The 12,446-nt window shown below is 38.6% G+C and overlaps 1 non-coding gene across 1 annotated transcript; it reads right to left on the bottom strand.

The window, feature by feature from the left end:
* Positions 1 to 11,663: 11,663 nt before the first annotated feature.
* LOC145123035 (small nucleolar RNA R71) lies at positions 11,664 to 11,770 on the bottom strand. The gene has a single exon (XR_013714914.1). It is a non-coding gene; the product is annotated as a small nucleolar RNA R71 (small nucleolar RNA).
* Positions 11,771 to 12,446: the final 676 nt, after the last annotated feature.

Here is a 12,446-nt window from a genome sequence, read left to right as displayed (position 1 = left end):
CCAGTCGTGCCTTATAAGTGTGTACATTACCATCCATGTCGGTCTTCTTCTTGAAGATCCATTTGCACCCAACTATATTACGATCAGGTACATTGTCAACCAAGTTCCAAACTTGATTGTCATACATGGACTGTATCTTGCTATCCGTAGCCTCTTTCCATTTAGCAGCCTCAGGGCCTGCCATGGCTTCCGTGTAGCTGTTAGGCTCATCCAGATTTACCAGTGTGTTATCACTGATAAGTGTCTCACCTTCTGCAGTAATATGAAAACCATAATAATGCTTAGGTGCATTCCTAACTCTGGTGGAACGCCTCAGAGGTATAGATTCTTCAGTCGGCTCAACATGAGTTTCCTCCTCAGGTTGAGGGCTAGGGTTTGAGGTTCCTTCACCACTTGACTCTTGAATTTCCTCAAGGTCAATTTGCCTCCCACTGTCTCCTTGGCTCATGAATTCTCTCTCTCGAAAGAATCCTCTTCTTGCTACAAAGACCACATTATCACTGGGTCTGTAGAAGATGTAACCAAAGGATTTTTGTGGGTAGCCGATGAAAATACACCTTTCGCTTCGGGGTTCGAGCTTATCGTGAGTCTCGCGTCTCACGAAAGCCTCGCAACCCCAAATCTTGATGTGGTCTAGATTGGGAACTTTTCCAGTCCACACCTCGTGAGGTGTTTTGGCAACCTTCTTTGTAGGGACTAGATTAAGGATATGGGCGGCAGTCTCTAAGGCATACCCCCAAAATGAGATTGGTAGCAAAGCTCGACTCATCATGGAACGAACCATGTCCAACAAGGTCCGATTGCGCCTCTCAGCTATACCATTCAACTGTGGTGTCCTAGGAGGTGTCAATTGTGAGACAATCCCACATTCGTTAAGATAGTCAAGGAACTCAGTACTAAGATATTCACCACCATGATCAGATCGAAGCATATTAATGTTCCTGCCCAACTGATTCTCCACTTCTTGCTTAAACTCTTTGAATTTCTCAAAGGTTTCTGACTTATGCTTGATTAGGTAGACATATCCATATCTACTAAAATCATCAGTAAAAGTCACATAGAATCGATTAGCATCTCTTGTGGCGGTTCTGAAGGGTCCACACACATCCGTGTGTATGAGGTCCAACAAACCTTCACCGCTAGCACAAGTGCCAGTAAAAGGTGACTTTGTCATTTTACCAAGCAAACAAGATTCACAACTATCATCTGACTTTAGGTCAAATGACTCCAAGACTCCATCCTTTTGGAGTTGGCCTATGCATTTCTTGCTTACATGTCCAAGACGACAATGCCATAAGGATGCTTTATCTAAGCTAGTGGAAGAGTTAATACACAATACATTATTTCCTAGATTATCTACAACAGATACAGTTTCATACACGCCATCACAAGGTAATGCTTTAAAATAAAGAACATTATTAAAGAAAGCATCAATACTACCATTATTATTATCAAAATAAAAGGTAAAACCTTGTTTATACAATGCATGAAAGGAAATAACATTTCTTGCCATTTCTGGCGAATAATAACATTTATTCAAATCTAATGTAAACCCACTATTTAGCACTAAGGAATAAACTCCTATCTTGGTGACAGGTGAAGCTTTCCTGTTTCCCATGATCAAGTTTATCTTTCCCTGCTCCACATTCTCACTTCTTTTTAGTCCCTGCAAATCACAACATATGTGAATACCACAACCTGTATCAAGGACCCAAGACTTAGAAAGAGGTGAGTTATTAGACAATATAGTGTATATACGTGCATGGTTGGGTTTTACTTTCCCATCCTTCAAATCTTGCTGGTACTTTGGGCAGTTTCGCTTCCAGTGCGACTTTTCATGGCAATAGAAGCATTCAGCCTCATTAGGGTTAGCAGAAGGAGTGACAAAACCTTTCTTGGTTTTGCTTGAAGAGGAGCCTTCAAGGGTCTTACCCTTGGTACCCTTAGAAGGGTTCTTTCTCTTCTTCCCTTTGCCATGCCTGATTGCCAAGACATTGGCCGCAGTTGGAGTAGGAGTAGGAGTAGTAACAACCGACTTACCCTTTAGACCACTTTCGGCGGTCTTCAAGAGTCCTTGAAGTTTGCTGAGGGTGATTTCTTCCTTGTTCATGTGATATGTCATGCGGAATTGATCATAACACGATGGCAAGGAGTGCAAAATGATGTCTATTGCTAACTCCTCAGGGAAGTTCACATTCAGCTTCAGTAAACGGTCCACATACCTTTGCATTTTCTGCATGTGGCCCGTGATGGGTTCACCATCCTTCATTCGGGTTGTTATCATGGAGGAGATTATTTCATATCGCTCTTGACGAGCACTTTGATGGTAGCGGTCCATCAAGTCCTGGTGCATCTCAAAAGGATAATAGTCCTCATAGGACTTTTGGAGCTCGGCTGTCATGGTGGCCATCATGATGCATGCCACTTTTGTAGCATCTCTTTCATGTACCTCATATTCAGCAAGCTCTTCAGGAGTAGCAGTTGGCTCGGGTACCTTCAGCTCCTTGTCGAGAACATATTCTTTGTTCTCATACCGAGTGACCATCCTGATGTTTCTGATCCAATCTGTAAAGTTGGACCCATCAAAGATGACTCTCCCACAAAGATTCATGAGAGAGAAGGAGCTAGTAGGGTTTGAGCCAGAAGCATTGTTATTGGAAGACATCTGAAAAGAAGAGGGAATAGATTAGATTAGATATAGAGATAGTCCTTAACAAAACACCCAAATGTAATATTAAGGCTAGGACCTAACACACTATTTTATAACTTAGAAGAGGGATGCCGTAATCTAAGCTATAAGATATTTGAAGGTAGGTGCCAGTAACTTAGAAGAGGGATGCCCAAATGTAATATTAGCACCTTATTCACATTTTCCTAAAATAACTAAGATTGGGAATTCAATAAAGTTTAGTTACTTTAGTATTATCATTATACTTTTAATGAGAATTAATAAGTCCTTGTCCTACCCGTTCGGCTAACGACCCTCCACCGATCAAGGAAGCGGTGGGTGAGAGTGGACACCCATTAAGTTGCCATTTTATAGGCAACAACCTTATACCCCCCTTATAGACCGGCTTCGTGAATGAGGCGTACTAGCGGTAAGACGACTTGATCTTATACATATATAAATATTATTAAACTTATAATATTATAAAGTATAAGGGTTGAATTTTAACTTTTAAAATTCTAGGGGTTGGAAATAAAGTTTTTAATATGACTTTACATGTTCCAAAACTTGAGGGCAAGTTTTGTAAACTTTCAAAACTTTTCATTTCTCATAACTTATGAGTTAATGGTTATTAAAAATGAAGACTCTTCATTTTTTGTAACCTATGTGTTCTTTTAATGGTTATTTATAAATATGACTTTTGGTTATCCATAACTTAAGAACTAGTTATGGACTCCATTAAAACACATAAAGATCAAGAATTAATCTAATCAATTATTAGCACATAATTTCTATGATCTTTTAAACTCATATGTTTATGAGTGTTCATATCAAAAATTTCAAGAATCGTAAGTACATATACAAAACTTGAAATTTTGATACGAGCTTTTGAACAAAACTTCGATTTTTCAAGTTTTTTTTTTTTTTTTTATCAAGTATCAAATAAACAAACCTGGCTCTAATACCACTGATGGGTTTTGAGCATTCTAACACTCCTATGGTGTACATGCAACCCTAGAAACCTTGGATCTATGTTTGACTAAGATACATGCAAATAATTATTTTTCCAAGGTTCTTATCCTAACTAGCATGGCATGGGATACTTGAATCAAACAAAACTAGTAGAATTACTTACCTTGAAGTAGTAGTTGATTGCTTGGAGTTTGAGAGCCTAGCACCAATAATGTGGATGCCTCAAATGGAAGTCACAAATCACCACAAACTTGGAAACTTGAGAGAATAGTCACAAACTTCTTGAAATCGGCCCTCTTGGTTTACACACATCAACTAGTGTTATTTCAAGAACCAAAGCCTCCTTTATATAGTGTGGTGGATTAGGGTTAGATCCATGTAAACCCTAATACCCATGTCTTTTCATTTCCATGAGATCCATGGGTTAAAGCTCCATGGAGTATCCATGGACTTTCCATGCAAGCCTAGCCCATTCCAAATAAGCATTAGCCCACACTATATAAATACAAGAGCCCATATTTAATTAGTCATACTTTTGATCTCTAAATTAATTCTAAATTAATTATAGATCAACACTAATTAAATAATATGATTTTATATTAATATATTAGAACTTACAATATATTAATAAATCATAACTTATACTATTCTCAAAAGATTATCCGTAAATTGTTCGGGTGAGGTGCAACCCAAATGGACCATGCCGGGTCGGGTCAAGTACATACCAAATATAGTTATGGACTTAGACACTATGTCCAACAATTACTTGTAAAGTCGTTAATCTAGTTTGTGAGACGCGTCTTCGGTACTTACTTAAGTACCAGTAGAAGTCCACCTTTATGATCCAGAGTCTCCTCGAAGGAGAGCATGAGTTTGTGTATAGATCTATATGGGACTAACAATCCTTCACCTCTACTGTTAGCTACAGTTGGACCGGAAGGTCTGCGGGTGACAAACGTCATAAAACGATATCGACGTCCGATTCTCGCCATATCAATCAGTATGGTCATATAACTCAGATGGACAAATAACGATATATTTATGTAGTAATATACTTTTCCTAAACTTTCACAAGGGATATTAACTATATGATACTCAGTATGTACAATAAGGTTAGATAAAACTGAAGTCTGGTAGACAGTGGAATGTGTGACTTCCGCCTTACTACCTGTTCCTTGTTTGGTTGTGGTCTTAGGGCAGATTCACCCATTCAACTGTCTGTTCGATCTCGGTTATATACAACTCGTATTTATTAAGTGATCATAGGAGGGTAGTATCGCCGTATCAGGTGTTCAGGGCAAACAAATCTTTAGCCAGCTTAACTAATCCACAAAACTAGATATCGTTAAAGTAAATACTTGTACTTTTCGGTCTTGGAACGAGTAAGACTACCAGTCGGTTATATAGAAAATATAGGATTTTCTATGGTAAACATCGTTATTTAAAGGTAAACAGTTTTCTATAGAACTCTCTAAAAACAATAACAATTATTAATGAAATCATTGTTTCTATAGAAACTTATTTATAAAAGGTTTAATACTTCTTATTAAACTAGTATAACATAAAGGACCTTAAATGGTTAATTCTATAATTCCTTAGTTTATACATCAGAGTTATATATAATTAATATCCGATAGGCAGTGGAATGTGTGACTTCCGCCTTACTTCCTGTTCCTTGTTTGGTTGTGGGCTTAGGGCAGATTCACACATTTAACTGTCTGTTCGATATTAGATTATATATAGCTAGTATAAACTAAGTGATTATAGAAGGAACTATTGTGGTTACCATTTTACTAAAGGAAATATATGATTTTCTTAAGGAATATTATCATCAGATATTAAAGAACTATTATAGTTAACTCCGTAAGCACCTTGTGAATACGTCAGGGTTATATACAATGAAGATCTAACAAACAATGGAATGTGTGGCTTCCACCTCATTTCCTATTCCTTGTTTGGTTGTGGGCTTAGGGCAGATCCACACAATCGATTGTCTGTTTGATCTGGATTGTATATAACTTGTATTCATTAAGTACTCATTGAAGGAATTGTAAGAGTCATTTTGTACTTATCATGTATCACATCAGAAAATATAGGATTTTCTGGAGGAACAGGCGAACTTTTCCAAAGAACATAGAGTATACCTTTTCTAACAAAAAATACTTATGAACTCACCAACTTAAATGTTGATACTCTCTTTCAAAATAACTTGTATTCTTAGGAAACTAGTAGACAGTTGTGCGCACCGGGATTCAGAAGATGGAGCATAGTAGCTTCATGTCCTTGTTTTGTTAATTACTTTTGAAGTCAATTTTTTTGTGAATCGAACACAATGTAAACACTTTAATAGTAATGAAATGGTTGTTGTTGCTTGTTTTACTATTCTACATTTGTTATGATACTGAGCATGACGTCCTCCGCCCCCGAACGTTTCCGCCGTTCCGGTTTGGGGGTGTGACTGATTGGTATCAGAGCATTGTTTATAATTAACTAAGTATATCAACCTATAAAAGATATACAACTATAAATACAATGGGGCCGAAGTGTTCTAACTAAAAGTATATTTTTAAAGTATAACAATATCTTTATAAAAGTATACATACATACATATATACATACTAGAACAAGTATCACAAGAAGAACAAAACAAAAGTATTTAAATGTTGTACACTACGATCAAACCTGGACAGTTATGTAATCATATCTAAGGTCAATATAGCCTGATCAACTATATTTATTTAAGATATGACCAACATGTGTTTGGGAGTGATGTGGTATTGCAACAAACTTAAAACTTACCTAACTCTATACACAAAGGATTTCTAGAACAGAACATAAAGTTAAAATACTATAGGAGTATTTTATGATACTATAAGATAACAACAAGTTTAAAACTTATCAAGTTCATACCATTAAAATACTATAGGAGTATTTTAGGCACTATAAATAACATGTGAAAATTTAAAAGACCCTTACTGGTCAGTCTATAATTTCGGAGTGTATACTCCTAAGGTTTTATATAATTGAGATTTTATAGACTTAGAATTTGTGATCTATGCTCTACTTCCTATTCCTTGTTTGGTTGTGGTTTTAGAGTAGGATCACTTATTCGAAGGTCTATTTAATCTTAAATTATATACATCTTGTATACACTGCGCGATTATAGGAGAACCCGGTAAGGATCACCCCATAATGTTTCACTTAATCTCATAGATTATTTAGACACTTCCATTCTCGCACGACAAACCTAGATAGATGTAACCACTCCATCATAGCAGTCAGCAGAGGAGTCAAGGAAGAACAAGAAGAGATTCATGAGGAGGATTCCGAGAGAGGATCAGCCGAAGAAACCAAACGTCCTATGCGTCACACAAATAACTAATAAACTAAAAATGTCGTAGTGAGTTAGTGAATACACTACTCACACTATGTGTTAGGATTATTTCGTGTTTCGTAACAGCTGGTAACAGATATTCATTTCACAGAAATTCATTCGAGAGTAGTCACTACTAATTCATAAAGTTTATTTTATATAGAATTCCATCATGAATTATTTCAGAACCCTATGAAAGTCGGAACATCATACAATCAGAACTTGGATAACTTAGTTTAATCAGCATTCGACTTATAACCACTGCTATAAACTTATCACCGTTTCATCTCGTATTAATTATAGCAAAAGATGCCTCGCGGTAGACCTATAAGGCATGTAGTCAATACCACAACAGAGAATCCACAACCGCCTCCACCACCACAATACGATCCTGCTACTTTCCAAGCAGCGGTAACAGCCACACCAATAGCTGCTATAATTCAAATCCGTACAAGTGGTACCAGTGGATCTGGTAGTGTTACCCACCTATCTAACCTCGGAGTTACCTACGGACACCCACGGGAGTGTTCGTACAAGGACTTCATGAACTGCACACCCAAATCCTTTAATGGAAATGGGGGAGTCATTGCTCTGATGCGGTGGTTCGAGAAAACAGAATCAGTTTTCGAAATCTGTCTGTGCCCAGAAGGGAGCAAAGTGAAGTTTGCTGCCTGCACCCTCTCCGACAGAGCCCTAACATGGTGGAATGGCCATGTTAAGTCACTGACCCTATCAGTGGCTAACTCTATGGGCTCGGAGAACCTGAAATAGATGATGTTGGAAGAATACTGCCCAAGAGGTGAAGTTCAAAAGCCGGATCAAGAGCTATGGGATCATACCATGGCCGGCTCAGACATAGTGGCCTACACTGACAGGTTTAGCGACCTGGCAGCACTGTGCCCCGTGATGGTTACCCCGGAGAGTAAAAATATAGAGAAGTACATCTGGGGCTTATCTACCCAGATTCAAGGGAGTGTATTGGCTTCTAAACCGACTACCTTCGATAGCACCAAACGCCTGGCCCAACGATTCATGACCATGGAGTCAGCCATGGCATGGTGGCCCCAGTTCCCGAGCCAACAAAGGGAGAGAAGTATAAACGAAAGTCGGGGAACAAGAGGAAGGAACGAACAGCACAGGAACCCCCGCAGGAGCAACAAGTAGTTATTGTACACACCGCCACAACACCTTCCACTCCAGCGCCTGTTAGTCAATATGTGGGAACTCTCCCGAAGTGTAGTAAGTGTAACTACCATCACACCGGAGCTTGCTGGGAGATGCAGTGCATAAATTGCCGTAGGAAGCGGCACACTGCCCGCTTCTGCAGGGCCCCGACACAACCGATCTCCCAAGTCCCCGGAGTAGAAGTGAACCAGGCCTGCTATGGGTGTTGTGAGATTAGGCACTACAAGAGGGACTGCCCAATAATGAAGAACTCGGGCGAGGAAGGGCGAATATTGATGATCACCGCAGGAGAGACTACCCCGGAACCACATGTGAACAACGGTACGTCTTCTAAATAAAACTTACTTTAAAGATTAAAAATTGTATTAAAAATTGGGGAAATTTAAAAGTAGTTATAAATTACGTACTCGAACAAGTCACAACATTCATAAGAGAACTAAAAATTCGTTCAGGTAAACTATGATGGCTTAGTATGTACATCAGGGTTATGTATAACTAAGATTTTGCAGGCTTAGAGTGAGTGATTCCGCCTCATTTCTTGTTCCTTGTCTGGTTGTGGATTTAGGGCAGAGTCACTCAGTCGATCGTATTATTTATCTTAGTTATACACAACTTGTATATGCCAAGCGATCATAGATGTACCGAGAAGGATCATAATCTAAAGTATCATCACTAGTTATCAAAGCACTTTCACTGCTAGTACTCGCTTATTGCAGTACGATTAGTGGCAGTGGTAATATCGAGAAAGCACTAGAAAGTCTACACCATATGCACTGTCGAGCACACTCGGAATACACCATCGTTATAACAGATGTTTCTTTCAAATCGACTTAACACTTGTTTCTATAAAGAGTTTGGCGTCGTCATTCGACGTGGATTGGCGTGGTCCTCACCATACCAAGTTCATGTGTCACGAAAACCCACCGCCTTAACCGACCTATTAACGAAACCCTCATGACTTGTAACGAAAACCCGACCTAGACCTCAGAATTGTATCTTGTATTCTAAACCCTGAAGTACTCATGAGAGGATTACTTTGACCTCCGAAACCTTGCCGACGTATACCCAGCAGACCTTCCAGAACTACCACTCGTCCAACAAGTCATGTTCAAGCATAGAGGCTAAGGATGAATACGGTTTATATTGCCAAATTTATACGTATTTTTAGGCAATATTTATTTACATTTTTATTAATATCTTGGTTATTTGCATAGAATTATGGTACTTATATGGTTAAAATTGTTATTTGCAGCCAAAGTGAAGTATTTTCGAAGAAAGGGAGCAAAATGGACAAAGCATGGAACTATAAAGGCTTGAAAGAAGAAAGATAGAAATCCAGCAATAATTCGCACTCACGACGTGAGAGTTGAAGGCTCACGACGTGAGTTGGAGTTTTCTAGAAGATTAGTATCGGGTGGAAGAGACCTTGTACAACACGGATAGATGTGTGCTCACGACGTGAGACGTTATTTCTCACGACGTGAGCCTGGAAAAATCAGATTATAAATATCCTTAGTCCATTACTTTTTGGGGGACTTTTTGGGGGTAGAGAGGAGACCTGGAGACGAAATTCAGAAGGGAAAAAGTGTTGGAATAGGGTTTTTACCACCAAGGAAGAGAAGAGTACATCAATAGTTTATTTGTTTCGTACATTCATCATGACTTATACTATGATTTGTTTTAGTTTGTTTGTTGCTATGAGCAGTTGAATCTAGCTACTCTTGTTTAGCTAGATGAAGCTTCTGACTTATGGTTTAGTTTAATTTACTATGGATTTGCTAAGTTGGTAGTTTGCTCGTGTTTGATTATTATTACCTAGCATGCTAATATTTGTTTCTTTAGTTGCTTAAATTCATGTTCTGTGTAGCTTAGTGACAATTAAATTACATGAACTTGAAACCTAGTGATTTAGTGATCATTGAATTGCTAGAGCTAGGATTGACCAATCTTAGATAGTAATTAAAGTAATTAAAGTTAACTGTGCTAGAGAACATAAATTATGACCATAATTGTGTTTGCATAATCTTACATAGCATATTCATAATCCATAACTGGTTCTGTGTTTGATTGTGTGTGACCATACATAGTTTTACATGAATTAGTTTAATATTGGTAAGTTTAGACTTAAATTACTAATACAATAATAATCAACTTGATAATCCATAATTGTTAGCTAACCATAAAGAAGAAGTGGATTCGAACTAAACAGGAGTGTTTTTAATTATTGATTGAATTTGAGTTAAGTTAGTCTAATCTTGCAAAATTAGATAAAACCCTCTCCTTTGTTGATAATTAGGTTAGTTTAATAGTAAGTAGATTAATTAGTCAATACCGTTCCCTGTGATCGACACCCGACTTACCCAAAGCTATACTATAGTCTGACTAGGTACACTGCCTAGGTGCAAGTAGTTAGTTAAGGTAGTTAGGTTAAAAATTTAAAATTAGGTGTAACCATTTGCACACATCAAGTTTTTGGCGCCGCTGCCGGGGAACGACTTATTTGATAGTTTATTTATTTGTTTTAGATTAATCGATCCTTTTTTGTGGGGTAAAACCTGCAAAAAGTTACTTTTTCATCTTATTTTTTGTTCCAGTACCTAACTCACGATGTGAGTTCAGTATTTTCTCGTTTTTTTTTTCATTTTTCTTTTCTGCTTGTTTTTCTGCGACAACACAAGGTGGTAGCCTTTACCACGTCGTGGTGGACAGACAGTAGGCGATTTTTATTTAGTTTTTGTTCAGTTTTACGTTTTTATTTTGTTCGTTTTGCAGGTGTTCATAACCAGAGGTTCCAACACACCTTTGGTACCACCACTTGAAGATCCAGAGTCAGCCCTTCACAAAAAGAAGGATAAGAACGTGAAAGACGATCAAACACCAAAGAAGACACCTTTACAAGAATTCAAGTCAGTGTTCTCAAAGAAGTCGGGGAAGAAAACGGGAGAATCGAGTTCATCCTCACAGGACAAGAGCAAGGTTGAAAACTTAGATCAAATACCTTTCCCAACCAAATCCGAGTACGACTCCGAGACCGAGTTTCGACTTTATACGAGTGAACCCGAGAATGATCCAAGAAACGAGATGGAAAACATTGAAGAAATGTCAATGGGAGCTTACAATAAGCGTATTCGAGAAGACGTTGGTCCAGGTTTAGTACAACCAGCGATACCTGCCGCTGCCACATTCGAGCTGAAGGGACACATCCTGACTGCACTTAAGGATATCCCATTTTATGGGAAGGATCATGAGGATGCATTTAAGCATCTAGATGAGTTCAACGAAATTGTTGACTACTTCAATGTCCCGAATGTCAATAACGATACCATCTTACTAAGGATGCTACCAGTCACTTTCAAAGGAGCTGCAAAAGACTGGTTGTAAGCACTTCCTTCTAGTACAATCACTACATGGGCTCGAATGCGTGAGCAATTTCTAGATCAGTTATGCCCACCTTCCAAGATAGCTAAACTCAAGAAGGCAATAGCCAACTTTGAGCAACAACTGGGGGAGTCAATGTACAAAGCTTGGGAGCGCTACAAGGAGTTGTTAAGGAATTGTCCTCAACATGATCTAAATGTTCAAGAAGAGATGTCTATTTTCTATGATGGGGTCAATGTTATGACAAGACAACTCCTTGATTCTCAAGGGCCATTGACAAAGAAAAATCCAAGGGAGGTCAAGGAGTTAGTTGAAGAACTCGCAAGAGACTCTCGTGAGTACCACAACCCAAGACAAGATGGAGCAAAAGGCAGTGGGGGTGCACATTCTGAAGAGATGGCTGCTATGATGGCGATGCTCAATACTATGGACCGGAGATTGACCCAAATGGACCAATCAATTCATGCAATAAGAGTTGGATTTGAGAAATGTAGTGGGCCACACTTGACTAAGGATTGCCTTTTGGATGATTATGGGAACAAGAAGGCTCAAGTTTGCTACTCCAGTGGGGACAAGTATGATGACGATTGGAGGAAGCCAAAGAAGGAGTGACTGCCTTATGATGAGTACAAGAAACAGAAGGAGGAGAAATACAGGCAGACTGGCTGGGGTTTTTACCAAAAAGAGCAACCACCAGCTGAGAAGAAAGCTGATTTGGAGACTATGTTGGTTCGTTTCATGGAAGCTTCAGAGAAGAGACATGATGATACTGATGCAGCATTGAAGGATCAAAGAACAATGATGAAAGAACAGCAGACCTTGATGAAAAATCATGAAGCCATGATGATTGACCAGCAAAACTCACTGAGA

This window comes from Lactuca virosa, chromosome 6, assembly GCF_052849685.1.
Source record: "Lactuca virosa cultivar CGN04683 chromosome 6, Lactuca_virosa_CGN04683_v6, whole genome shotgun sequence".
Lineage (NCBI taxonomy): Eukaryota > Viridiplantae > Streptophyta > Magnoliopsida > Asterales > Asteraceae > Lactuca > Lactuca virosa.
This window is presented reverse-complemented; position numbering and strand designations above follow the sequence as displayed.